Below are 25,709 nucleotides of genomic sequence, written 5' to 3'. Positions count from 1 at the left end.
TGTGCAAAAAGAAACAAACTAAAAGACACTTAAATGGGTTAAAATGGATTAAACACGTGTTGAAACCAAATTCAATTAAGGTACTGTTCATTCTGGAGACTCAAATTTAAAATGTTTCTATGTAACAGGGAATATTCTTTATTAATATTTAATATAATAACAGCTAACACCCATCAACCATTTATTAATTTTCACAATGGTGTAACCCATTTTAAAGATGAGTCATAGGTTATTCAATTATACTGAGTATGCTAATTTAAAAATTACCCCAAATTTTTCAGAATTTGAGTTGATCAGTATCTCGGATCCAGCTGAGACCCAACAACAGGAGACAATCACTTCAAGGCAAAGGTAAAGAAATGTTATACTTTCAAATGAAAAGCTAAATATAAAAAGGGGAGAAAATCCCACCTAATACAAATACTTTCTGAGAAAACAGAAATAATTTATAAGAAGTTTCTGTGGATGAAGAATAAATGAATTAATTATATTTAAGCCATATAAATTACTTTCCTTCTATGACATTTTCATTTAACAATTTTTGTAAATACTTTAGTTCTCCCATATGTTTTAGGCTTTGGTGATCCTTACCCTGTTTTACCATATGGTCTTGAAATTCTTAACCAGATACAGTATTCTCTCACCAAAAGGATTTTTAGACATATAACCCTCAAAATTCAGGAATTAGAAAAATGGGTATAATAAAATGGTTGGCTCTAAAAAGCTGCCCATTACATGCACCCATCATTCTAGTGATACTTTCTCACTGACATTTTTAAAAATCAAAAAAAGATGTTAGTAAGACCTTGCTTGATAAAACCAATGACCCAACTCTCTTTTCTAATTAAAAGGAGACAGTACATCCAGCCAAGATGGAGGCGTAGGTGGAAAAACTGTACCTCTTCACACAACCAAATTTAATGACAACAAAGATTTAGAAACAAAAACACAACCAAAACAGACAGAAAATTGAACTGTTCAGAAGTCTGACAACAACGAATCATTCATCCAGACCAATAAACCAGGTGAAAAAACAGACAGTGAGACAGACCACGCAATGCAGGGTGCCAGCACCGGGAAATAAAACCTAAAACACCGACTGAAAAAACTTTCAAGGTTGAGATGCCGGGAGAGGCTCCGAGCCTCACAGGAGAGTTCATTGGAGAGACCCACAGGGTCCTACAATGCACACAATCCCACGTACCCAGGAACCAGCACCAGAAGAGCCCAATTTGCTTGTGGGAAGTGGTGGAAAGGACCAAAATCCAAGAGAGAGTGGAACAAACACCATTTCTCCTTCTCTGACCCCATCCCCAGTCACAACCCAGCGATTGGACTGACCCACCCCAGTGAATACCTAAGGCTCTGCCCCTCACATGTAACAGGCACAAAGAGACCAAAACATTATGGCTCACGCAGAACAGTTCAAAGCCCCAAAGCCAATACTTCTAAGTGACAAAGAGATAGCCAACCTATCAGATGCACAATTCAAACCACTGGTGATCAGGATGCTCACAGAACTGGTTGATTTTAGTTGCAAATTAGATGAACAAATGAAGGCTACATTAAGTAAAATTAAGGAAAATGCACATGAAACCAATAGGAATGGAAACAAAACTAGGACTCAAATCAATGGAGTGGACCAGAAGGAAGGAAGAAACATCCAACCAGAAAAGAATGAAGAGACAAGAATTCAAAAAAATGAGAAGTGGCTTTGGAACCTTTAAACATTCCAACATCTGAATTATAGGGGTACCAGAAGCGGAAGAGGAACAGCAACAAGTGGAAAACTTATTTGAACAAATAATAAAGGACAACTTCCCCAGTCTGGCAAAGGAAATAGACTTCCAGGAAGTCCAGGAAGCTCAGAGAGTCCCAAAGAAGTTAGACCCAAGGAGGAACACACCAAGGCACATCATAATTACATTACCCAAGATTTAAATGAAGGAGAGAATTCTAGAAGCAGCCAGACAAAAGGAGATAGTTACCTACACAGGAGTTCCCATCAGACTAACAGCTGATTTCTCAAAAGAGACCTGCAGACAAGAAGGGGCTGGGAAGAAGTATTCCAAGTTATGAAAGGCAAGGACCTACACCCAACATTGCTCTATCCTGCAAAACTTTCATTTAGAATGGAAGAGCAGATAAAGTGCTTCTCAGATAAGGTCAAGTTCAAGGAGTTCCTCATCACCAAGCCCTTATTATATGAAATCTTAAAGGGACTTATCTAAGAAAAAGATGATGAAAAATATGAACAGTGAAAGGACAGCAAACTCACAGTTACTAACAACCACACCTAAAACAAAAGTAAACTAAGTGGACAGCTAGATCAGGAGCGGAGCCACAGAAATGGAGATCACATGGAGGGTTAGCAGCAAGGCAGTGGGAGGAAGAGAAGGGGGGAGAAGGTAAAGAATAAGTAGCATAGACGATGGGGAGAAAATAGACAGGGGGGAGAGCAAGAGTAGTGTGGAAAATGTAGAATCTAAAGAACATGTGACACAGGGACATGAACTAAAGAAGGGGGAGGGGTGTGGAGGGGAATGAAGGGGGGAAATAGGACAACTGTAATGGCATAATCAATAAAAGATATTTAAAAAATAAATGAAAGCTGACAGTACTTAGAGGACTTAACTATTTTCAATGAATGCTCAGATGTAACAGTATTTTTAAAATGACATGTATTTTATAATTTCTTCTGTTATTAACACATGCTGAAAGAAAGTGATTCTGAAATACACTTTTTCTTCTTTTCCAGTCTTTAACACAGACTATTAGGTGGTACTATGGAGTAACAAGAATATTCAACCAATCCAGATGACGGAAATTAAAAGACCATAACAGATTAACGTAGCTAGGCCACATGGAAGGGTCATGAGGTAAGATCATCAGCATGAATTAATACATTATTATAAGGATCCAAAGGAGCCCCAAATGGAGCTTACATGATAGATCTTTTTTTCATAACAAATGTATAATGCTGTTTGATGGATTTCTTTTAATCACAAGTATTATTTGGAGAAAAAAATACTGCTTGTATAATAGCACATTTGACTAGTTCAGCTTCTACCCAGACAGGCAAATCTGAAATTATGGAAAGCCTGGGTTGGTGGGTTGGTGGGTTGGCGGGAGGGGGCACACCTGACAAAAGCATTTTCATGACACTTTAGCTATCTTTCACTGTTTACTGTCCAGAAACATATTTCTAAAGTCATTTTGAGTGTATTTTTGTTTATCATATCCTTAAAACAAAACTGAAAATGCAAAGTCATTTATGAAAATAAATCTTTCTTATTTACCATAGCCATAAAAATTTACATCTACAAAAAAAGAATATGTGAAATGACAAATCACTTTCTAAATAATTAAAACACTGTTTCTTAATCTCTACAGTAAGACTTTCCTAATGGTATGGGCTCCAAAGTATTAAAGTGTCACAATACATTCCTTCTATATTTCACACTATTTATAGCTCACAGAACAAAACAAATGCTGGCGAAAAAAGTCTAAATAATAGTCTTTAGCTACTGAAACAGTTGCTGAAAAATCAAATACTCTTTTAATTATGCATTTTAAACAATTAACACAAATCACATACATATCATATTACTAACATCAACAAAGGCAACAAGAGTGAACACTGAAATATAAGTACATAACACAATGACGTTATCAAAAAACAAACTTCTAACTCCCAAGTGTCTAACTTCCCCCCAACTGCATACATTTAGTAACAGGCAGTCACTTCAGAGTTATGAAGATGAATGTTTAATGGAAAAAGATGTAAACTATTTCTAAGGATTAGTACCTTAAAAGTGGTATTTAAAGAACAAAAACAGAAACACACAAGTTATTGTTGAATTGAAACTGTGGAAACACACTTGAAATTATCTTAAGACACCCACAAAATAAGAGTCAAGAATTTATATTAGTAAGAGAAGCATTTTGTGCTTTTCCACTTCCAGTAAAAATCACTGGCAAATTCTGCTTGTGTTGAAAAACAACTCTAGATAGTTTTAATTTAACATAAAAATAATCTACTTGTATTATCCTGCTTGGGCGATAAACCACCTGGGATGTAACATACTCGGTGAATGAAAAACCAGGTTTTCACGCCACTGTATGGGAAGTGGACTCACCACACCCTGCAATATGAATTATCCTCACTTCGAGTCAAATTCACATTATTTAACTTTGGTATTTCTCACCTAGAGAAGCTATCCATAGAACTCAGATTTTCTTTCAACATACCACTGCCATTAGGGAAATCAAACAATGAAAGATTCTGCTAAATTTTCAAAGGTCTTTTAACATAAAATAACACTCTGGAATAGATTAAACCTATGTGGTATGACCTAAAAGCCACACAAATAATTTATTTATGGCTGCTATATTTTAATCACTGGATTGTTTTTAAAGACTTAAAAAAATTAATGGTTTTTGCTACACAAAAGCAACTATGTTTTCCATGAAACATTGGCTGTCACATTAATACAAGGTTTTATCATTAATTATACTGAATTATACAGGAGTTTATGTCTAGAAAATGGTTGTTAAATATCTGAAATTCCAAGCCATTTCAAAATAAAAATGAAACCTGGTCCTAGTAAACCTTATATGAATTAAAGATCCATTTATAAAACAGAAAATTAAATGTAAAATATATAACTTCAATTTAATACATTTGCAGATAAAACATCTAACACATTTTTTCATCAAAAAGCCTAAGTAAACCTAGATAAACAGTGCCACCTTTTGGTGTAGTTAGGAGCTATGCTCCTAAATGGAACAAAAATATCTTGAATGTAACAGGAAAGAAAGTAAAGCAAGGAATTCAAAAACCATCAGCTTACAATTTAATAGCATTAAAGCGTAATAAGTAAATGAGGCATTTATTTTAAATTTATAAATTTTTTTCAAGAACTAAACTATTACTTCATATTTATATGCTTTCATTTCATTTCTGACGTTGGGAGAGCATCATTTCATTTCAATAAAAACAGAGTCTTAGAAAATTTTAATGACTGATCCAAAAATCCCTCAATTAAGAATGGTTGAGCCATTACAGATTCAAAATTGCTACTTTTTAAATTCCAACATTATCTCCTTAACCACTGTATAATGAGTCAAATCCCATAATTAACCTATGTTACAAGTAATGCACACACTTCTGTTACATAAAATTTTACACAATAATTTTATTGTTTTTACAATGTACTTTGCATACATTTGCAAGGAAACATTTATGTTTAAATTATTACATAAAGACTACACACTCACTACACTGACATATCTGTTTACATTTCACTAATGCAAAAACTCTTACTCTTTCTAATAAGAATACCTTATTCTTATACCTTATAAGAATACCTTATAAGAAAACCTAATACCTTATTCTTTCTATCTCTATGCTAATAGAAAAAACAAATCTCTGCATTTAAAACTACACAGGCTTCTCTCCTTTATTCCAGGAAAAACAACCCTTGCTATGGCTTACACGTGACTTGTGACATATCTAAGTAAGAGGATATACACCTGCAACAAATGAGACAAAAGTGATAAACATCAAATGCTCTCCCCCTTCAGCTTCTTTGGCTTAAATTTGATCTTATATTTAAATGTCTGTATACCATTTTTAGGGTCCTTCACTTTTACATCTTTCAGTGATTTCCTGAATGGTTTTATTAGAACGTAATATATTTATTCTAGAATATCCTCACAGTTCCTTTATTTTCATAAGCTAGCTTACAATTCAGCTCCAAGTGGAAAAAAAAAGAAAACATCTCAATGGTCTATCTTTATCTTTGGGTCACTTGTTGCTATAAATTGCACTCAAATTGCAGTCATTAAGTAGTTCTTTATATACCACATTCCAAAACCACATTAAAAAAAGTAATGATTCCATCTTAAGTTACGTAGCAATGCAATTAAAAAGAGGAAAGAAGACAACAGCAAATATGATGGTAGCTAACAGGGTTACTGAAAACATTAGGAGTGAAAGCAAGCAGCAAGCCAGAGGGATGGGCCACGGAACTACAACCGCGAAACAGAACTCCATGATCAAATACAATAATTAGACATTAACTCAGAAATGTATTTAGGTCATTAATTATTCTCACCTCTTGTTCATTACATATTCAAGAAAAAGCACAGTACAAGACAAGAAAACTGGTAAACTTAGTTATTTCTAAAAAGTGATACAGTGGGAAAGACTGAACATAATGCTAAGATCTTTTTGAAGGAATTTTGTTTCACCTACAGCTCCTTCATCATTACCAGAGCGGGATGCTCACCCTCAAGAATAAACATTCCAGATCTTCTCTAGAGACAATTTCCTTCCCCTGTTTCTGAATGAATGAAAAATCCCATTTTGAAGGCCCTTCGTTTTATTTTTCTCTGCTTTATTCCCTGAGTAGATATAAAAAAAAGAAGTGCCATTCTCACTGCCACCCTTATGCTGTGCTCCCTTAGCCACTGTTGCAAATAGTCCAATGTCTGAATACAAGTCATATCCCAAGATCGCTTCTTTCTACAAGTACACAGGCACACATACAAATACATGGAAAAATTATTTAACCAAATTTTATTAAGTTTGAAGGGACATCAAAATTTCTAATACCAAATTCAATCCCATTAAATTGAAAGCAATTACTTCTTCCAATTTAATAAGAATGGATTAAATTAGGTTTCTGATTCAATATAATGTGTGGTGCCCATGTCAGGGAAAGTGATAGTATGAGGATCTTATCCAATACACACCAAGACTATCAAGTCTGGACTTGACAGCCACATAAATGGGATTGTACTGAAAAACTCAGGGGATTCACACATGCACAGCCACACACACCACACTTACTTAACCTTTAAAATATACTTTAATTCTGCTATAAAGAAAATAAAGTTACTTCAAGACATTATAATCAAAAAATTAATTTTACTTCACTAATGCAGACATACAAAAAAAAACAATTCCTATTTTGTGCCAGGTACTATGATTAATGACAATGATAATAACAAACACACACTGAACACTTTACATGCACTAACGTTTAATCTTTAGAAAGTACTACTACTGTCATCGTCATTAAGTAAATGAGGATACTGAAGCACAGAAATATTGTCATTTGCCCAAGTCACATAGCTAATACAATAGCTGGGTTTATAGTCAAGTTTAATATTTACAGCTGACTACAGTGAGATACCAAAGGTAAAGATGACTAAGGCAGAAGTTCACATACATGAAGAAGGTCATGTAAAACACACAACTTGCTCTAAGACGGGAACTGGCTAGGAGACCTCTCCCTCTGTGTCTCTAAGTCAGGGGAAATAAGGTGCACGGCAGCACTGCGTGCGGAGTGGCCGTGTATACAAGGAGTTAGGATCTACAATAATCAGATTAGGTGATCTGATGTATCATCACAATTACCTCAAGAAAGGCATTTAAATCACCTACATATATGACGTACATGAATCTGTGTATCTAACACTGTACAGAAATTCTTAGAAATCCTTAAGTCTGAGAATCATCAAGCTACACTGAAGAAAGAACCAAAAGGAAAGTCTCTGAAAATGCCTGGACATTCAAATCAGCTCCCCTTAAATTAACTACAACTCATGTTGGTAAAGTGAAAACGAGTGTAGTATTGAGGGCTGCAGGTTACTCCATTTTCTTTTAATATTAAGCCTCTTTAACCTTAACATATGTTAACAGACCTGAGGATTAACAAGCAATTCAAGTTGCATTTTATAAAAAGATTAGTTTCCACTTAAGTGTGAAAGCTATGTAATGGTAAAGGTAACAAAGATTTGTCCTTCGAGTCAAAAACTCCCACCTCAGTCAGCGCCTACTGGTGAGAGGACAAATGCCCACATTCTAGGACAAGCACCTCCAGGGCAACAGGGCCACAAAGATATCTAGTAGTGAGTCTATGACCACATTACATCACATCTGGTCTCCAGCACATACACTGTGGGCTGGACCAGTGTCCACACAGGACCAGGCTGCCTTTGAAAAGGTCTATTTGTGCAATTCTTGTGTAAATGCCAGTAAAAAGTTTCAAAAGCAGTAAATCAAAAAAAGACAAATGTTAACTAATTTAATGACTTCAAATAATTTTATCAGAAGACTATTTGTACCATGAAATTCGCTATTCATGTACATTACAGCTGCAGTGATCCAGTAATAAAATACTGCCATCTATCGTCCATAAGCTAACAAATACATCAGTTCTTTCACCCAAACCCACTAAAATTTTAAATTAAGACCAAAAACAACCAACACTATTTTACATAGTCAATGTGTCATCATCTTGAAAAAGTGTTTATCCCCAATATCAAATATGACAATGCAAAAAAAAGTGAAACTTTCATGGTAATTTATCACCTGGTTATTTTCTTTTTTAATTAAATTTATTGGGGTGACAATGGTTAATATTGTTACATAGGCTTCAAGTGTAGATTTCCATGACACACGATCTGTGTATTGAATTGTGTGCCACCGCCAAAAGTCAAATCATCTTCTATCACCTCACATTTGGCCCATTTACCTCTTATTACCCCCTCGCCTCTCTGGTAACCCTCACCTCTCTGGTAACCACCATACTGTTACTTGTGTCTATGAGTTTCAATTTGATATCCCACATATGAGTGAAATCTATGGTTGCTGGCTTTTTCTGACTGACTTATTTCACTCAGCATAATATTCTCAAGGTCCATCCATGTTGTTGCAAATGACAGTATTTCATCTTTTCTTATGGCTAAGTACTATTCCATTGTATATATGTACCATATCTTCTTTATCCAATTATCGTTTGTCCCCATGTAAAAAAATTAATGCAAAATGGATCAAAGACCTAAATATAAGATCTGAAACAATAAATTACCTAGAAGAAAACATAAGTACTAAACTTGTATACCTTGGTCTTAAAGATTTTATAAATTTGACCCCAAAGGCAAGGGAAGTAAAAGGCAAAAATAAGTTAATGGGACTGTATCAAACTAAAAAGCTTCTGCACCGCAAAAGAACCACCAACAAAACAAATGGTGGAAGATACTTGCAAACAACAGTTTTGACAAGGAGTTAATATCCAGAAATATAAAGAACTTACAAAATTCAACACCAATCAAACAACTCAATTTAAAAATGGGCAGAGGACCTGAACAAACACTTCTCCCATATAAATGCTTACTTTCTTAAAAAAAAAAAAAAGAATGAAAGAAAATTTTAATTTAAACAGGTTATTTCTAAATGAATTATCCCCCCAAAACTGTTTTATAACATCTCAAAGTATAATTTCAGTCATTAAGCAATTAAGCAAATGTCAACTTTCTAAAAATCTAAAGGTCGATGTTGATTTGTCACATCAAAATTCTAGAAAATACTTTTAGTGGTTTAATAACAGAATGCCAGCAATTTTGAAAAGACTTATCATCTTTTTTTTTAAGAGAGGGGAAGGTGGGGGAGAGGACAAGAGGAGCAAGAAGAGAGAGCGAAACTTCAATTTTTTGTTCCACTTGTTTATGCATTCATTGATTGATTCTCTTTTTTTAATTGCTGATTGATTCTTGTATGTGCCCTAACTGGGGATCGAAAACCACAACCTTGGCATACCAGGACAATGCCCTTACCAACTGAGCCAGCTACCCAGGCAGGGCCAAGGACTCACCACTGTAACACAATTTTAGCACCCCACAGTAGTTTACTGACAAAAATTAATAAAACTAAATTACTACTAACATGCTACAAGAAATGCAAACAAGAAGTTTAAGTGACCAGAAAGGTTAGGCCAGAGTGGAACAGAATGTAAAATAAACAAATTCCCAAGGACAGACAATTAAAAAAATAAACTTTTCCCAATCTACTAGTGAGAAAATTGCAAAAAAGAGTTTAAATTTTTTAATCGAAATAATTTAATGACAGTGAAAGTTATTATCTATTACAGGGCATTCACTTTGAACATAATATCACACTAAAAAAAAAATCAGGACTTGAGCCCTGGCTGGTTTAGCTCAGTGGATTGAGCGTGGGCCTGCGAACCAGACGATCACGGTTCGATTCCCAGTCAGGGCACATGCCTGGGTTGCAGGTCAGTTCCTGGCAGGGGCCAGTTCCCAGCAGGGGATGCACGAGAAGCAACCATACATTGATGTTTCTCTTCCTCTCTCCTTCCCTCCCCCTCTAAAGATAAATAAATAAATATTTTTAAAAAGTAAAAATAAAAATAAATAAAAAATAATTTTAAAAAAATCAGGACCTGGAACAATACTATTTTAGAATTCACAAGAGTGAACCAGATTTTCTCTTTATCTCTTTAAAAGGTTAATAAGATTCTAGCCCTGGCCATGTGGCTCAGCTGTTGAATATTGCCCAGTAAACCAAAAGGTTTCAGGGTTGATCCCGGGTTGGAGCACATATGGGAGGCAACAAAATGGTGTTTCTCTCTCACATCAATGTTTCTCTTTCTCCCCCTTTCTCTCCATAAAATCAGCTAACATATTTTTTATATGTTGGGAACTATGTGTTTATGTGTCTATATGTTTATGTGTTTTTATTTTTAAAGTGTTGGGAACTTCCCTGCCTGGTTTCAGAAGCTGTAATCCCCAGCGGCTAAGGCTGAGTAAAGGACCTGGGGGCCATAAGCCACTTAGGAGACAAAGTTTATCTTCCTTGTAGGGGCACTACTTCTGCCCCTTTCTCTTCACCCTGCTTGGCCCAGGGCAGATAACTGGTTAGCCAATGACAGATAAGATTCCTCAAACGAGGGACGACCTAAGACAAACACAGTTGTGAAGGGGCCCTCAGAGAAGGACTTGATGGGCTATAGAAAAAAAGGGTAATGGACCCTGGTCCCTCGACTTTGACCTAGCCTGAGTCCTCATTCTGTCTGCAAGAAGTCTCCTAATCTCTTGGCTGCCTTACTTCCTCTGCCTGACTTACACCTGAAACAATGCCTTAAGCCTGAAACAATGCTGGAGGTAGGTGCAGCCCTGTACTGGAAAGGGCAGGTTCCCTAGGGTGATCAGGCCTAAGAAAAAAATGCATAAAATACTATGAAACCTACTTTACTAATACTCTCAATTTAAATAATAGGGGTCCAAGCAGGAAGTGAGTTTGTTCCCCAAAGTTTTATGGCCTTTTAACTATCTGACCCTGACTCAGAATAAGCCCTCACAGTTCTCTGAATGTTATCTATTGTTTAATCATTTTTGCCTGACAATGATTTATGAGCTTTACATATACATCTTGTATTGCTGTGCAAATTGAACCAAATAAAAGCCTGTGAAGGCAAGGGTCAAGGCGCTCTCCTCTTGAGAGAGTGGCCGATGCACTCTGAGTCATTCTCCCCTTGAGAGAGAAGCTGCACTGTCCCTTTTCCTCCACAGGACTCGGAAGTCCATGTGAATTTGTCTCATCTCATCCACAACACCACAGACCCCAGGAGCCAGGATCCTCGTAAGTAAAGATTGTGATCAACCATGCAAGTTTGCTCTCAAACATAAAAAAAATAATGTTTGAGATTTTTTGAAAAGTTGACACAACCTAATTGGTATAAAATTTAGTACAAAAGCAAAATCAGTGAGTGTTAGTCCACAGGTGTAGTTTTGTGCTTCATCTCATGATAAGAGGAGATTCCTGGACCAAAACAATGAAAAATAACAGAAACTGTAAATTTCCTTACTCTATTTAAAGTAGGAAAAAAACCCAGAATGTAGAGATCAAAAAGTCATCAGGCATTCTATTTTATATCACATTAATAAAGAGTCCTCACAACCTTTTAAAACATATTAAAACACCTTTCTGAAATGTTACATTCCACTAAAACATTGCAAAATTTAAATAAAAATTTTAGCATTTTTAATTTACATTTTTGGAACTTGAAGTTTTTTTCATTTTTTTATTATAAAGCATATAATTCCTTATGTAATAAAAGTAACTTTTCCCCGTTTCTCAGTCATCTTGAACTCATTTTTTTTAATTTTATTTTAATTGTTGTTCAAATACAGTTTTCTGTCTTTTACTCCCATCCCAGCCCACCCCCCTGTGCTCCCCACCTCCCTCCCATTTCCACCCCCGCCCCCAGTTTTTGTCCATGTGTTCTTTATACTTGTTCCTGTAAACCCATCCCCTTTTCAAATGAAATTCCCCTGAACTCATTTTAAAATAAAGACAGCCTCCTTATAAAGTGATACACGTAAATAGGACTAAGTTTCATGATAAATTTTTACTTCAACAAAGTTGTTTAAATTTTTTTAACATACAGAAAAAAACATTGATCACAATATGGCAAAAAAGCTACCCAGCATCTCTACCACAATGCTCTCCTTAACAAATACACATATTCAGCTCCATTTTCAGGTGACAAACCAATAGTTTTCCAGAAAATAATGCACAACATGTGGTAATCAATTATATGCATCAGTGGCCTTCCAAACTGAAGCATTTTTAAGATACAATTATAGCCCTGGCTGGCGTAACTCAGTGGATTGAGCACGGGCCTGTGAACCACACGATCACGGTTCGATTCCCAGTCAGGGCACATGACTGGGTTGCAGGCCAGTTCCCAGCAGGGGACGCACAAGAGGCAACCATACATTGATGTTTCTCTCCTTCTCTCCTTCCCTTCTCCTCTAAAGATAAATAAATAAAATATTTTTTAAAAAAAGATACAATTATATATAAATGGTTTTCAGTTACATTTGTCCACATCCTTCCAAATGATGGAGTGCTTCATCTGCACACACATACACACGTACACTAATTAATTCTCTTATAGTGAATTTCATTTGTCTGGTTTTAAGAAATCATGTCTGTCCTCTGCAATATCCACTTTAAAACTTATATTTTACCCCTTTAAATTGCTGCTCATCTTCTACAACTTAAGCCAATGCATCCTTTACTTGTCACCGTTCCCTATCTACTTCCTTAGACAAAAGGGAAATGTGGTGTGAACAGCAAGTTTTAACTCAACTCCTCATGAGCTTATAATTTTTCCCAGCTCAGACTAACCATTCATTCCATAATTCCTAGTACTGCATCTACCTAAAACACAAGGTCTGGTCAAAGAAAAACTGTCTGGTTTATACACTTACTATTCTGGCCCATTTGTTTACATACACACTGCATGCAATGTACTAACTATTACATTTATAACTCCAAATTATTCTCTCACCAAATTCTATAGTAGTTGTTCTGCTTTTGTTGTCTGTGGAGATAAAAGGTAGGGAAGCTACTGAACCTCTTTCACACTTATGTTCTTGAAAGTTGAGTCTCTTAGAAAGACATGACAGAAGGAACACAGCTCAGTAACCCAGTAACAGCTGTCCTCCCTGCCACACTTTTTTTGGAAGACACACCATGAAAATTATGCTGTCAGATCCTCACACAAACCCAGCTTTTAATAAAATTCTCAAATTTCTATGTAAAATAACAGTGGCAAAATCACTAGAAAAACATTAAGACTTGTGAAGGCAAATAAACTAATAAAAATATTAGTTCAGCCAAATAAACTCATAAAAATATTTCCACAGTAACCAGGAAGAAAAGGTGAAAGTGAATTACTGGCAAGTTAAGCAATACTTTTAAATTAACATCTTAAGACAACTTCCAGTCAAGATAGTGGCATAAGCAGACATGGCTCTTGCCTCTTCATACAACCACATCAAAATAACTGAAATAGACAACCATCACTCAAAACACTGAGAAATCGAGTTGAATGGAAGTCTGACAACTATGGAATTAATCACATCCATCCAGGCTGGTAGGAGGGGCACAGACACAGAATGAGTTGCTCCCACACCTACATTGGTAGATAAAAATTAGGAAGGAATACCTGGGGCGTGAGGAGTCCCAGTCCCACACAAGGACCCCAGCCCAGGGATCCAGTGCCAGGAATATAAGTCCCCACAACTTCTGGCTGCAAAAAAAGTGGGGTTTGAGTCAGCAAAAGAAACGGCTAGAGCCTGAAACACTTCCTCTTAAAGAACCCACGTACACACTCAACTGCTCACATTACCTCTATATGAGGTCCAGCACTAGGGTAGTAGCTTGAAAGACATCAATAGTATATATGGAGGAACTGAAGTGTCTGCAATCAATTTGAACAAAGGCCGTTGTCCCTTTCCTAAACCCACCCCCACAGAGCCATAAGTGCCCTATCCGAAACTCCATCAACCTGGCTAACACTGTTTGACCCACCTCGGAGATCCCCAGAGATGCCACCCCACCCAACTAACTGGCCCACCCAAGCTGCTTTTCTATATGAATGGCTGATCTTGGCTCACGCTTCACAACTTCCTAAATCCTCTCAAACAAGCAACAGCTGGCCTCAGTGAGCCCCAGGCCTGGCACTAGCAGTAGTAGGCCAGATTCACAGCTTGGCTTTACTTGGGAATCTCTAAGCCCAGCACAAGTAGCAACCATTTCACATCACTTTACAGCTCAAGTGGGGTGGCCCAGGGCAAAACACAAATGGGGGCTGACCTTGGCCTTCACCACCCAGGAAACCCCAGGGCCAGTGTACCTAATAGACAGCTACAGACCACATCAGGAGCACCTGCCCCTGCACAGCAGATCCTCCATGGAGGGTAGTGGTTGGTGGTCAGGGTCACCACCCACCCAATCCTTGCAGGTGAATGGCCTGGGTAAATCCCTCCCATTAACTTGCCAACAGCATCCAAGGCTCAACTACAAGAAGAGGGTGTACTCAGCCCACACAGAAGGTGCACCTCGAATACCCAGCTTGAGTGATAGAGGAGGCGATGTCACTAGACCCTACAGGACACCTACTTCATTAGGCCACAGTCAAAGGAGCTCTACCTATTACATAGAAACAAACAGGGAGGCAGGCAAAATGAGGAGACAAAGAAACATGGCCCAAAAGAAAGAATAAAACTCCAGAAAAAGAGCTAAATGAAATGGAGATAAGCAATCTGTCAGATGCAGAGTTCAAAACACTAGTTATAAGGATGCTCAAGTACAGGTGCAGAAAATAAATCCTCTTTTGAAACCCAGAACTCATTGTCTGGTATGAGTTTTGATACATACAAGAAGGAACATTATTTTTTTTAAAAAAGGATGCTCAAGGAACTCAGGACCACAGCAGCACACAAAAGATCTAGTCAGAAAAAAAGGATACACTACCTGAAGTAAAGAACAATTTACAAGCAAAGAACAGCAGAGTGGATGAAGCCAAGTATAAAAAGAAAAAAAAATGAGGACAGTACAACCAGTCTCTGGGACAACTTCAAGAGGTCCAACATTCACACATACGGGTGCCAGAAGAGGAGAAAGAACAAGAAATGAAAAATCTATTTGAAAGAATAGTGAAAAAACAATTCCCCAATTTGGTGAAGGAAATAGACATGCAAGTCCAGGAAGCACAGAGAGTCCCAAACAAGATGGATGCAAAGAGACCCACTGTAATACATATCACCTTTAAAAGGCCAAAGGTCAGACTTAAGCCAAGATGGATGTGTAGATAAACACGCTGTGCCTCCTCACACAACAAAAATAAGAACAAAAATTTAGAAACAAAATAACAACCAGAACTGACAGAAAATTGAAGAGTATGGAAGTCAGACAGACAAAGAGCTGAAATAGACACATTCATCCAGACCAGTACATGGGGAAGAGTTGGACGGCCGAGCAGAGAGAGGTCACAGCACTAGAAGCGATGACACCAGGCACACAAGGCACCCTGGGCGCACAAGACGACACTGAGCAGACCCTGGGTGCCCAGACAGTGGGTGGCAGACCTCAGGCATGAGGTGGCAACGGGCAGACCCAGAGAGGGGGCGATTGAGAAGCAGGGCACCGTGTGCAAGGTGGCTAGCTGACCAGGTAGTAGTACCACATTCTCACTCAGGTAACTGGGGAGTGAAACAGATCATACAACCCAGGGTCCTAATGACGAGAAATAAAGCCTCAAAACACTGGTTGAAAATACCTGTGGGGGTTAAGGCACAGGGTGAGACTCCCAGCCTCACAGGAGTTTGCTGGAGAGACCCACAGGGTCCGAGAATGCACAAAAGCCCACCCACACAGGAATCAGCACTAGAAAGGCCCATTTTGCTTGGGGAAAGCAGTGGAAGGAACTGAGGTCCAACAGAGAGCAGAACAGCCCCACTGTTCCCTCTGGGATGCTGCCCCCACATACAGCATCACAACCCAGTGACTGGGTTGCCCTGCCCTGGTAAACACCTAAGGCTCCACCCCTCATACTTACTGGGCGCGACAAGACAAAAAAACATGGCTGAAAAGGATGAACAGATCAAAACTCCAGAAATAATACAATTAAGCGACAAAGAGATAGCCAACCTATCCAATGCACAGTTCAAAGCACTGGTGATCAGGATGCTCACAGAACTGGTTGATTTCAATCACAAATTAGATGAACAAATGACAGCTAAGTGAAATGAAGGGAAATGCACAGGGAACCAATAGGGATGGGGAAAAAACTGGAACTCAAATCAGTGGAGTGGAGCAGAAGGAAGAAACATTCAACCAGAACAGAATGAAGAAATAAGAATTTTAAAAAATGAGGAGAGGCTTAGGAACCTCCAGGACATCTTTAAACGTTCCAACATCTGAATCATAGGGGTACCAGAAGGGGAAGAGGAACAGCAACAAGTGGAAAACTTATTTGGACAAATAAAGGACAACTTCCCCAGTCTGGCAAAGGAAATAGACTTCCAGGAAATCCAGGAAGTTCTGAGAGTCCCAAAGAAGTTGGACCCAAGAAGGAACACACCAAGGCACAACATAATTACATTAGCCAAGACTAAAATGAAGGAGAGGATCCTGGAAGCAGCAAGAGATAAGGGGACAGTCACCTACAAAGAAGTTCCCATCACACTGTCAGCTAATTTCTCAAAAGAGACCTTACAGGCAAGAAGGGGCTGGAAAGGAGTATTCCAAGTCATGAAAGGCAAGGACCTACATCCAAGATTGCTCTATCCAGCAAAGCTTTCATTTAGAATGGAAGGGCAGATAAAGTAAAGGTAGAAAATAAATAGGGGAAGGGCAAGAATAGTATGGGAAATGTAAAGCTAAAGAACTTAAAACACGTGGACATGAACTAAAGGGGGAGAATGTGGGAGGGAGAGGGTGTGCATGGTGGAGGGCAATGAAGGGGGGGAATGGGACAACTGTAATAGCATAATCAATAAAATTAAAAAATAAATAAAAATTAAAAAAAATAATAAAATGCCAAAGGTGAAAAATAAAGAGAGAATCTTAAAACCAACAAGAAAAAAGAAGTTAGTTACCTATATAGGAGTTGCCATAAGACTGTCAGCAGATTTCTCAAAAGAAATTGTATAGGCTAGAAGGAATTGGCAAGAAATACTCATAGTCATGAAAAGCAGAGACCTACAGCCACGATTGCTCTACCTAGCAAAGGTATCATTTAGAATTAAAGAGCAGATAAAAAGCTTCCCAGACAAGAAAAAACGAAAGGAGTTTATCAACACCAAACCATTATTACATGAAATGTTTAAGGGACTTACTTAAGAAAAAGAAGACCAAAACTATAAACAATAAAAGGGCAAAAACACATATCAACAACTGAATCTAAAAAATAAACTAAGCAAACAAGAAGTACAGAGGCAGAATCATGGATCCAGAGAGCATTTTGATGGTTGCCAGATGGGAGAGGGTTGTGCTGGAATGGGTGAAGAGGTGAGGGGATTAATTCATATAAATAGGTGGTTACAAAATACAGTAAAGTACAGTATGTGAAGTACAGTATAGGAAATGGAGTAGCCAAAGAACTTATACACATGACCCATGGACATGAACAATGATATGGGGACTGCCTGAGAGTGGGGGGGTGCTGGGTAGAAGAGGGACTGGGGAAAAATCAGGACAACTGTAACAGCATAATCGAAAAAATATAATAAAATATTAAAATAAAAATAATAAATTATCTTAAGGCTATAGTTTTCCAACATATAGGATATATATATATATACAGTAAGGGCTTATAAAATCAGCCTGGAATGCCCAATAAGGAGGACATTTTACAGATCAACAGATATTATTACTCTTTTAATGTATATAATAAGGCTTTGTTTCTCTTTATATAATCTTTCTCTGTTTAACGTCTGAGCTTTAGAAATGCTAAGATTCAATTTTATAACCTGCAAGTCACCACTTGTATTACAGACACTGTTAAGTGATAAGAATAGTATTTATTTTCACTATAACTCAGATATACTTCAGAACCTTCAGATAAAAGGCATATGAAGGTTCAAAGGGTTTTGTAGCCTCTCTGGCTACGAAAGAAGAGAATTTCTGCAAGAAAACTCTGGGTTACCTTAAGAAAAATGTTCTACTCAGCACATAACTAAACATCTCATAAATACTTATTACTAATACATATAAACACCAGAATACTTTTAATAGCTTTTTAAAAGCCTAAGTTAATAAAGCCTTTGTTCTGTCTTTACTTTCAGGTACAATACAAGCCACATGAAATTAGCAAAATTTGAACATACTGTACAAACTTTGTTAAGACACTACACATCAATAAACAGTCGCAGTGATGGTGGAAAAACAAGACAACTAGATTACAAAGGCACACATGGAAGGAAAGCTAAGATCCCTGTACTAAGGTAGTAGGTGATTCTTTCATTGAATTCCATTAGATTAGAAAAGAATATACAATCAAGATGATGATGTATTTATGTTCCACTGGGAGATCACAACACACTTAGAATTAAGAAAGTGGGAATGAACCAGGTAGCTCTCAGCGGACACTGCTCTCTATAACAAAACAGCTTACTTCCAACACCTAACAGTACTGAAGCTAATAAACCAAGCATGCTCCTGTGGTATAGGTATGGAGTCCAGTGGTACGTATAATCTCTCTTCCCTCAAAAAAGAAAGGCTTCTAATAAGTCATATATGAATGACCTCTAAAAAATAAATTTCAAAATGATGGGAAGCAAAAAAAACACCTACTCTAAATTAAGCCATTAATATTAAGTTTCTAATCAAAATGGCTTGAAAATACCAACTTCGAGAAACTACACAGCATAGTGCCAAGAAGCAGAGTCTGTGGTGACACACCGCAATCAGGGTAACACTGGAGAGGTCATGTATCTTCCTTTCCCAGTCTCCCTCACCTTGTCTTGAAATATGCAGAAACTTTACAACAAAGTTATTTCATTTGATACTTGCAATAATTTACAGGAAATACCTAACACGCAGTAGCTTTTAACCAATTCAGAGCCCTTCCCTGAAAATGTGTACAAAAATCCTGACTTTATGTAGAACTAGCCTACACAAAGCATTGTCACCTTAGAGAAGTATAATACACCATACATTTTTCATTCAGTTGTACTTTGAAGGAGTTCAAATTTACTGCCATTTATGCTCCCACAGAATTAATCCATTCCTTATTTTAATATATTTTCTTTTATAAATGAACTGAAGATATTGATGTGCAATGTTGTGGTCACCAGTTCTTAAAACTGAGATAAAAGCAAGCATTGTTCTGGTTGTATTTAAGAAACTTTATGTGCACTCATACTTTAATTATGGGCAGTGTTATATCCAAAAATCCAAATCCAAACACAAAAGTGTAACTTTAATCTTCTTAAAATTCTGCTAACCACAAGTGTGGTCCTTGAATGCATTCCTTACACAAATACTTCCATGTTATCAATCTAATACACCTCATTGACCTCAGTCTTAAAAATTAAAACTACTTCAAATCAAATGGCCAGGTCAAGAAAATACACTTACACTACAGGCATTCCATTATAATACTGTCTCCTATACCCAATAAACTAGAGTTTATTTGTTTCCACAAAGAGGTATTAATTTTCTTAACTCAAACATAAGATGTTACCATATGATTTGACATTATCACCAAGCATTTCTAAAATATAAATTGGAAATGCTCTTTCAATGAAGGAGGCCCTGCTACCCTGTATTATTTAAAGAAAAAAAAAAAGAATACATGAAAGCCTGACTTTTTACTAAAATAACTTCTAAGATTTAACATACAACTGAGGGCTTTTTCTTTGTCAAAAACAATAAACTTCTTGTCTGCTGGAACCCAAGTCACGTTCATTTCCACATCTTCACACCTCCCAGCACTATACCCTGTAACACCTATCTACACAGAGAACATTTGCTGAATGAATAAAGAATACACAAATACACAAAGAAACTATCAAGAACTGTAACAGCCCAGCAACTGTAAAATGATTTGTCTGAAACCATGAACAAATAACAAAGGAGAACATGTGTTTAGCTTAGGTAAGCTAAACACGCTATTCTATTTAGGTAAGCTTATCCCAAATATATCTAACACGCATTTATTCTCATGTGTTTATGAACTACAACCTCAGTTGATTGCCTTGTGAAGAACTTTTCTCAACTAACCAAAAGCACATGCTATCTTCATTCATAAGCAGACATGACTACAAAGTAAACATCTCTCTCTCCCCCCTTCCATCCCTCCCCAACACAAATCTGCCATATCTGTATCTAAAAGAGGGTTGTTTCCTAAGCAGTCACCTTGGGAAACCACACCTCACTTAGTGGGCCAGGCAATGGTTAAGAGTTCTTTGCTGAAATTGGGCAAGAGTTGTGAAGTTCTGAAGAGATCCAAAAAATGTTAGTCACAAGGTTTGTATGCCCAATGCTTCAAAAGAAAATCCACTATTCAACAGATCAGTTTTGAAGGCAAGATTTATTAGTCCAGAAGTCCTAGGGGAGAACTAATTCTCAAATCCATCCAGAGAGTTTAAAATTCAGGCTCCTATACATATGTCAAGGGAAGAAAGGATATGTGAAGCAAGATGTAGGGGGAGGAGGGGCCACAGACAGCTGGTAACCAACAAGGAATCCAAAGAAAAGCACAGCCCTGGCTGGTGTGGCTCAGTGGACTGAATGCTGGCCTGGGAACCAGGGGGCCGCTGGTTCGATTCCCAGTCAGGGCACATGCCTGGACTAAGTCCAGGTTGCGGGTGTGCAAGAGGCAACTACACATTGATGTTTCTCTCCCTCTTTCTCCCTCCCTTCCCCTCACTCTAGAAATACATAAAATCTTCTAAAAAAAGAAAGAAACCCACAAAATTTCTAAAGCCCTTTGCTCTTGGACTGTCCACTGACAGCAACTAATCTGAGTGGGGCCTGGAGACTCCTGGAGGTCTTTGATAAAGTATTTTGTACAAATTTCCCGCCACCGGAGGGAGGCCACCCCCTGGCAAGGGGCTGCTCTCACAAAAACTCGAAGCACAAGCAGAATTTCTCTATTTAGTTATCATATTTGTAGCAGGAGCTATTAGCCTGAAGGCCAACAGAGCAGGGAAGCATTTCACTGTTGTAAAAGTAAAAGAATCACTGCTATAAACAGTTTTTGAAACTAAAATGCCTTGTTTAACTAAAACATTGTTCAATATCATATCATACAGTTTATTTATCAGATTTGCCCTCAAATGACCTGTGACCATTATAACACTAACTGTACTCTCAAGATACGAAGATTTGCTGCCAATGAGGACATTAAAAATGATTTACCAACATCTCAAAAAAAAATACAAAGATTTCATTAATCAAGTCAGCATTAATAGGAAAAAAGTTTAATCTGCAAACAAGTGCTTACTTGAAGATGACACTCACAGAATATATGCATTTTATTGTATTTCGTTTTATTTTATTTTTAGTCCTCTCCTGAGGATATGCTTATCAATTTTAGAGAGAGAGGAAGGGAGAACGCAAAACATTGATTGGCTGTCCGGTTCCCTGCCATACGTGTCCAGACCTGGGATCGATCCCGCAACCCTTGTTTGGGGGAGTGGGGGGTTTGGGATGACACTCTAAATAACTTAGCCATCCAGCCAGGGTATGAAATGTTTGCAATTAAAATATATTCTTTAAAAAGTCCCTGTACCTAGAGAGTCAGTTTAATTTAATGGTATCATGAGGTTGACATTAACTTAATGGTATTATGGAACCATCTATCCATGATACAACTGTTCCGAGTTTAAGCAAAAGACACCATTTTTCAGTTCTATAACTGTGCAGAAACTTTATTTCTTTGATATGACCTTTACTCCTTTCTTTCCTTTGGATTCAAATTGGCCTCCCCCAGCACCCTGACTCACCTGCCTCCCTCTCCCTGGCATGTCCACTCCCTTAATCATTAAACCCTCGAGACGATAGGGCTCTGGTCAGTATCAAACTATCTTAAGAACAAAGCCTAGGTCTGCTGGCCCCAGCAGCAGAGTTTCGGCCAAGCTGAAGCTAACATCTCGACTTCAGCTGGGTTTCAGGCCCAAGCCCCTGCAAGGAGAAAGGCCCCACGGACCACACCCTCGTGCCACCAGTCAGAACAGCGCCAGGGCTGACCTCAGGGCCTGGCCCCAACCAGTCAGTAGAGCCCTCGACCCCAACCGCTTTAGCTGCCACGATTAATGATTTTCCCCTATGTAACCCATCCCCCGGGAGCCATCAGAGGGCCAGCGCCTCTAGCACCAGCTTGCCTAGGACTCCAAGCTTGGTGCCATTTCCTCAAATAACAAAGCTCTACTTTCTCTGGGGCACACACCTGTTTGACGAGGCTGATTGGGCTTTAATGGGGACAGGTGAACTGACCCGGTTCGTCTGGTGGTACCAATAAGTTTCATTCTTTGAAATGAGAAGCAAGCAGGTATTATTTATAAGTTATGAGCCACTTTTTTCCTCAAAATAAAAAAGGGTCGGAAAGAGGTAATGAACAAGCTCTAACAGCCCTCACTAAGTAAGCCTCTGTGAGGTTTTAACTAAGATCATTATATTCCTGGTATCACATAGCTAAAAATAGCAATTTCAAGCATATACCCACATGATCTTTTTCCTCTCCAAATAGTAAAAATATCCATTATTGGTAATTGAGAGCTCATTTTAAATTTCTCTGTATACTGTTTTCAATAATCTCCATATACATTATACATAAACTACATTTTATACCTATTTTAATCACATACAGTTAAATGAAAATACTTAGGTCTATATTTGATTAATAAAACATGGTAAAACTCTTAAGCAATAAAACTCTTATAAATCCCCACTATTCCACAATAATGACGACAACTACTGGCATTGGTAACCCAGAAATCATTCATATCTTACATTGAATCTAAATATAAAATCAGTAGAGATTTTCTTCTTAAATGTTTTACAGAGCTAATATTGCTCATATTTCCTCAGCCTACAGAATTTAGACAAATGATTAAAGTGATCCTATAGTCTGCTGCACGCAAGCCAGACTAAAATTACAAACTGGCTATGCATTTCTAAAGTGTGGACAATCAATAGCACATAAAATTACTACACATATATACAAGTAATGCAAGTATGTAAAAGTAATACACTACATTAACAAGAAAAATTAACTTCATATTCAGCGGTGGCTGGCGACCCTGGGTGCAGGGTGGCAGCAGGCAGACAGAACGAGGCACACAGGGAGGCTGGCTAACCAAGCAGTCACACATTTCGTGTGCGGGTAAAACTGGGGAGCAAGACAGATGGAGCAACCCAAGGCTCCAGCTCGGGGAAATAAAGCCTCAAAACACCGACTGAAAACACCTGTGGGGGTTGAGGTGCCCGGAGAGACTCCCAGCCTCACAGGAGAGTTTGTTGGAGAGACCCACAGGATCCTAGAACTTACACAAACCCACCCACATAAGAATCAGCACCAGAAGGGCCCAATTTGCTGGTGGGAAGCGGCAGAAGAGACTGAAATCCCACAGAGAGGGAAGCAAGCGCCATTGTTCCCTCTCTGACCTTTGCCCCACATATAGCATCACAAGCCAGCAGTCTGTGTAACCCCCACCTAAGGCTCTGCCCCTCACTGCATAACAGGTGCATCAAGACAAAAAAAAAAGCCCCAAACGGAAGAACAGATCAAAGCTCCAGAAATAATACAACTAAGCGACAAAGAGATAGCCAACCTATCCAATGCACAGTTCTAAGCACTGGTGATGAGAATGCTCACAGAACTGGTTCAATTTGGTAGAAAATTAGATGAAAAAATGAAGGCTACACTAGTTGAAATGAAAGAAAATGCACAGGGAAACAATAGTGATGGAAAGGAAACTGGAACTCAGATCAGTGATTTGGAACAGAAGGAAGAAATAAACATTCAGCCAGAACACAATGAAGAAACAAGAATTCAAAAAAATGAAGAGAGGCTTAGGAACCTCCAGGACATCTTTAAACGTTCCAACATCTGGATTATAGGGGTACCAGAAGGGGAAGAGGAACAGCAACAAGTGGAAAACTTATTTGAACAAATAATAAAGGAGAACTTTCCCAGTCTGGCGAAGGAAATAGACTTCCAGGAAATCCAGGAAGTTCTGAGAGTCCCAAAGAAGGTGGACCCAAGGAGGAACACACCAAGGCACATCATAATTACATTACCCAAGATTGAAATGAAGGAGAGAATCCTAGAAACAGCAAGAGATAAGGAAACAGTCACCTACAAAGGAGTACCCATCAGACTGTCAGCTGATTTCTCAAAAGAGAGCTTACAGGCAAGAAGGGGCTGGAAAGAAGTATTCCAAGTCATGAAATCCAAAGACCTACATCCAAGATTGCTCTATCCAGCAAAGCTTTCATTTACAATGGAAGGGCAGATAAAGTGCTTCTCAGATAAGGTCAAGTTAATGGAGTTCCTCAACACCAAGCCTTCATTTTATGAAATGTTAAAGGGACTTATCTAAGGAAAAGAAGATAAAAAACATGTACAGTAAAATGACAGCAAACTCATAGTTATGAACAACCACGCCTAAAACAAAAGCAAACTATGACAGCTAGATCAGGAGCAGAACCAAAGAAATGCAGATCACATGGAGGGTTAGCAACAGGGGAGTGGGAGAAGAGAGGGGAGAAAGTACAGAGAATAAGTAGCATGGATGGTAGGTAGAAAATAGACAGGGGGAGGGCAAGAATAGTAGGGGAAATGTAGAAGCTAAAGAACTTAAGACACATGGACATGAACTAAAGAGGGGGAATGTGGGTGGGAGAGCGTGTGCAGGGTGGAAGGGAATGAAGGGGGGAATAGGACAACTGTAATAGCATATTCAATAAAATATATTTAAAAAACATTAAGTTAATAATATAAAGCCATTCAGTTGCTGATAAAAACAATACTGCCCTGGCCAGTGGGGTTCAGCTGGAGTGTAGTCCTGTAAATGGAACGCTGACAGGTCTGATCCTCAGTCAGAGCACGTACACCAGAAGCAACAAATCAATGCTTCTCTCTCACATTGATGTTCCTCTCCCTCTCTCTCCCTCCCTCCTCCCCCTCTCTCTAAAATCAATAAGCATGTCCTGGAATAAGAATTTTTTTAAAAACTGTGAAAGGAACAAGTTTCTCGCCCTGCCCAATCCTCACATGCTATACTGAAGCCATGTCTTGCCCATTATCCATGTAAAGGCAACTGTGAGGTCCAGAGTAGTGATTAAAAACAGTGTTTAGGAGTGACAGAGAACTCACTGCCTGTCTGATTTAAGATAAGACACAACCTGTCCATTTTTACTGTTAAAGTAGGGATGCCAATATTTCCTCATATCACAACAAGATAGCATATATGTAGCCCTGGGTCAATGCCTGTTGCAAAGAATTCAAATTATGGTGCCATTTAATATTCATACATAGTAACAAATACAGATGTTATATGTGCCCCTTAATATACTTATTTCCTAGCCCTGC

At 38.1% G+C, this 25,709-nt stretch overlaps 1 protein-coding gene and 1 pseudogene across 4 annotated transcripts in view; one reads left to right on the top strand and one right to left on the bottom strand.

The window, feature by feature from the left end:
* Positions 1-25,709, bottom strand: part of CDKAL1 (CDKAL1 threonylcarbamoyladenosine tRNA methylthiotransferase) — a 665,826-nt gene that overhangs the window by 627,878 nt on the left and 12,239 nt on the right. The window lies entirely within an intron of this gene.
* LOC118981294 (uncharacterized) lies at positions 14,949-15,056 on the top strand (annotated as a pseudogene).

Source organism: Sturnira hondurensis, unplaced genomic scaffold, assembly GCF_014824575.4.
Source record: "Sturnira hondurensis isolate 20B ecotype Veracruz unplaced genomic scaffold, ASM1482457v3 Scaffold0023817, whole genome shotgun sequence".
NCBI classification, from domain to species: domain Eukaryota; kingdom Metazoa; phylum Chordata; class Mammalia; order Chiroptera; family Phyllostomidae; genus Sturnira; species Sturnira hondurensis.
The sequence above is the reverse complement of the archived record's forward strand: the minus strand, read 5'-3'. Positions and strand labels throughout refer to the sequence as shown.